Source organism: Branchiostoma belcheri, unplaced genomic scaffold (genome assembly GCF_001625305.1).
Source record: "Branchiostoma belcheri isolate BF01 breed outbred unplaced genomic scaffold, Haploidv18h27 scaffold149, whole genome shotgun sequence".
Taxonomy (NCBI): domain Eukaryota; kingdom Metazoa; phylum Chordata; class Leptocardii; order Amphioxiformes; family Branchiostomatidae; genus Branchiostoma; species Branchiostoma belcheri.
The window spans coordinates 328,734-333,835 of record NW_017802924.1 but is presented as its reverse complement, the minus strand read 5'-3'; positions in this window follow the sequence as shown (position 1 = coordinate 333,835).

Genomic DNA, 5,102 nt, shown 5'->3' with positions numbered 1-5,102 from the left:
TGTAGATAGACTTTTGGAAAAATTATCGATTTGGTAGGTACCCAGTTACCCAGCATCCTCTGCGTGAAGTGACACCCTTAAAATCAGAGCTGATAAGTTACGTCCGATTTCGAAACTCCGATTTCGAACGTTGCTCCCAAGTTCGAAACGGATTCTAAAGTTCGATTCTTGGCTGGAAATGCAAGTTTTTTGTCATCCATTTTTTGCCAATATGTAAAAGTGATTTTAAAAAATCTTCCATGGCGATGTTGTTAAATTTGTTTACAAAATCAACGTGGAAAATTTGGAAAAATTCCATATACATGTAACGTTATATAGATATCTTCAGGTGCAAGGCTGCAGCCTTAAAATGAAGGTGAAGTGTTTTCTCCATGTTTTTATTCCCTCTTAACATGCAGCACTTAAATGTTTCTAATTGCTGTTACATTAATAGTTATTAGCAATTATATAGACGCTACGCAAGAGCGACAACAGCAAAATAGACGCTATATACTGTAAGACTTAATAGATGAAAATAGCAAAACATTCTATATGTCTAGAATGTATGGATATGTCAGCTCAGACACGGAACAATCGAAGTCTCGTGTCTCGCGAGAGAATGTCACTTTTCAGACGACGAGCGTTGCCTGGCAACGTGACGTCACATCCCTTCCAGTGATCGTGAGGGACGTTTAACAAGTCGACCGTCTGGTTGCGTGTTTGAACCCCGTGGTCGGATGTAATGTGTACGTGGACACGCAGCATTTTATGTTCTATCCGTCAATTCTACCCACAAGTATTCAACTAGATTTTCCAATTCTTACAGTTTCAAACTCCCTAAACCAAAAACAAACAGCAAAAAGTGAACATTTCTGTACCGCGCCATTGATCTATGGAACACCCTGCCACCCAGTATCAAAACACTGACCTGTCTGCATCAATTCAAAAAGGCCATCCACCAGTTCTACATAAGTTAAGTTGAATATTTTAAGTTAAGTCATGATCGTTTTGTTAACCAGTATATAATTTGTGATGATATGTATGTTCATTCTCTTTTAATTTTGCTGTCAATATGTTTGTATTTTTATGTTTTGAACCTTGAATATTAGACATGGACTAAAGGGTATCGAAATGAACGAAATATCTCTAAATGTATCGCCACGTGCGCTAGCTCGAGAGGGAATTAGTAGTAGTAGCAGTAGTAGGCACCCTTCCATCTCGAAAGATGAGAGAGGAAATTATTGATGGAGAAAATCGCCCACCGGATCGACTGATGGAGACACAATGGCCGGTCTCGACATTGCGACATGGATTTTAATGTAGGAGTTGTAGACTTGTATATTTACGCTAATAGCTGTATAAAGAAGCTACAAGTTGCATTGGCACGTGGCACCGGACCTGGTGATTGAGTCGCGGCCGCCGGTCTTACCTTGACATAAGATATGGATATTGAAGCCAATACTTGTAGTACAAAGAATCGAGAAGAAGTCATACACTAACACGTGCAACTGAATCTGCTTCTTGAGATACGACAACCAGTATTACCTTGGCAGTTAGATATTGGGGCTAATAATTGTAGATAGAAACAAGAAGAAGTTACTATACACCAACACGTGCGACTGAATCTGATGCTTAGGATACGACCACCTGTCTTGCTTTGACATTACTTTTATTTTTTTATTTTATGACGATTTACCACATTTGTGGAAGGATTGACATAACAGGTGACAATCACCTCTTCAAAGATGTCAACCCCGAGACCAGACTGTAAGGCTTGAACCACTCACACCGGGAAGGTCCCCTACTCTTTTCGATAAGTGCGGTGGGTTCTTTAACGTGCGTGGGGTGTGGCTCTCCCAAACACGGGACCTCCATTTAACGTCCTATCCGAGGGACGTCCCTAGCCGAAGCTAGGTACTCATTTACACCTGAGTGAAGTGAGAAAAGTCGTGTAAAGTGCCTTTCCCAAGGGCACAAGATCGATGACATGGGCAGGGTTCGAACCCACGACCTCTCGGGTGTGAGCCGAACGCGCTACCGACTGCGCCACACGACCCCACATATTACGATATGGAAATTATAGCTTATATTTGTAGTACAAAGAACTGAGAAGAAGTTACTATACACTGACACGTGCAACTAAATCTGCTGCTTAAAATATGACCACCTGTCTTGGCTTTCAATTGATATGGATATTGATGCTGATACTTGTAGTACAAAGAATCGAGAAATCATTATACACTAACACGTTCAACTGAATCTGAAGCTTAAGATACGACCACCAGTCTTACCTTGACATTAGATATGGAAATTGAAGTTGTAATTTGGACTGAGTTAATTCCCCCCAGGGCACGTTGAAAAGCGCCCCCATGCGATATGTATCCCTTGATGAAATAAATATAAAAAATATTTCTTCTTGAACCATTGTTTGTCATATATGAGAAGCAAAATACACACTGAAGTGACACTGCAAGTATGAAAATTGTGCTACATTTCAAATAAATTTTGTACCCGTGATGCATAAGAATTAATAACCACGTGCACGTGCTTTCGCTGATTACTTCAAACACACGTGCTAGTGACTTGGAGAAAAACAACATTTTAACAGCAATATTCATTCGCATAAACCATTTAAATCTCCAGTACCAATAACTTAGCAGTTTCAAATTCCACCAATAATCTTAAATCCAAATTACTTCATCAACATTACAATACAAATGGGCTTGATATGTAAATGTAAATTTCTTCTTTAATTACACAAATGTCCTCTGCATTAACATAATATATGTATCGTGATGTTAACTTTTGATTAACTTACAGATGTCCAAGTATGACATTCCCATCATTCACCATTAAGAAATCATAGAATTTTCGCATTAATTATGCAAATTAGGCCATTATTCGCATACTTAGTATCTGTTGATGTTCCATCTGCCATAGGTTACATACATTACATGTATGAAAGTACTATAATGTAAAACACTGTAATTATAGAATTTCCTCATTAACTATGCAAATAAAGTCCTCATTTGCATAATTTGCATTTAATTGTGTACATCTCTCTCTCAGCTACCTACCTACCAAAAATGATGAAAATGCGTTGTTCCTATCTGGACTTATTGGCTTTCTAAGATTTCGCCCAAAGGTCCCCTGGTGTTCCAGGGGGACCAAACCCACACCACTTATTCCTGACAGGAAAATCTATCTATCACCAAAAATTCAAGACCACAGCATGTTCAGGACAAGAGATACAAAAACCGGAAGTTCTGCTGCAGTACCAAAGTCATCCACCAGGAGGCCCATATTTGAACTTGACCTTCGTCTTCCTAAGACTTACCAGCATACCAAATATCATCACAATCCATAAAGGCGTTCTGAAGTTATGCTGACTACAAATGTGCGGAAACACAAACACACACACACACACACACACACACACAGAAACACACACACACAGACAGACAGACGCGCCAAAAACAATACCTCCATTTTTCATGGAGGTAAAAAGGAGTACAGAGATTTTGTACTCTAGACCAAATTGATTTCTAGTATTGAAAAACGTTCCTTTATCTAGAACAATGTCCCTCTGACGAAGGCTTGACATCTCCGACCTCTAGTTTGATGATTAAAGTGAAGCACACAGATAGTTATCATGACTTGTAATGTATCATTCTGCGGTTAAAAGCCTGTACAACTGCAGTTCATAAGCAAATCGCTAAGGAGGGCTGAACTAAAACTACCCCCTGTGGCGTACAGTACCAATATTGTAAGATTTTTCCGACTTATGTTCTCCAGAAATGTACTTTTACGCCGACCCCGGCAAACAAAGTAAAGGACTGGAAAAATAACATCGTGATCGGAAGTAAGTTCTGTAAGGTGAAACGGTAAATGTGGATGTGTCAAAGGAAGGAGTGACTCATACGTCATACATATAAGAATAGTTCAGCAACATTCAGGGTTAGGCCACACCGACCTAATTTTAAGGATGACATCATCTGAAGACCCCTGAACTAGTGCGCGCGGGCGAATAAAAAAAATCCGGCCAAAAATAAAAATGCTACTAAACCACAGGAATACAAAGCTGGTATTGTGAATTTGCAGCAGTACATAGCGACGTATACGACAAGCCGGCACATGCTGGCTTTTTGTGGAATCTATGGATCGGCACTGTGGGTATGCACTGAGTTCTTGAGTCGTGAAACATTGGCAGCCTGGGTGCCGTCCTCCATAGTTACCTCCGGCTCCCTATCGTCGCTAATTACTACAATGGTTTACCCAGGCCTAGAGCCAGGCCAGGGCCTAGGAGGACGTGACGTTTAAAAAAAAGCGAAAACGAATGCGTGCGTGGATGTCATCCATAAAATTAAGACGGTGTGGCCTTAACCTAGAAACGAGGCGGAAGGATATTACTGGCCTAGATAAACAGACGTATGTGCGCAGTCATGATATTACCGAGAAATCGAATTGCCTCAAAAATTGTTCAGTGAATTAGACTTGCAGACGATATTGAGAAAAATCCACATTGGTTTAAGAATGGCCGCAAGGAGCAACCGCAGAGTATTGTGTTTGATGCTGTGATGAAATATTAAATCACAAAGGAATAACCATATGATAATTTCATAGAAGTTCATCTGTGTTGGTATTAATCATAGTAGGATGATTGCAAGCCATAATTATAATAATCTTTAAGAAGGGTACCGCCGAAATCGGTAATATCAATGGAACCAAGCTCCATTAAAATTTTATTCATTTATTCAAAACTGTAACGCGACAATACAAGGAGTGCACAAGGCAGCAAGATATCTAACAAAAACAAACAAGCAAACAAACAAACAAACAAACAAACAAACAAAACAGCTGGTTCCTTTTTAATCAAAATTCACTTCCTCTCATCCGTAATAATTACATTAAATGCAAAGGTGTAGATTATACAAGAGAATATATATATAGTTGAAAATGATCAAGCCTGAAGCTATCCGCCCACTACCCCCAGTCCCGCTCTTTCTAGGAACACCCACACAGAAAATGACGGTGTCAAATTTACCGGACGGTTCATGTACCCCGAACCCGGGCTGACGAATGGTAGCTAAGGCGTGGCACGCCCTCTGCTTACGTCATTGTTT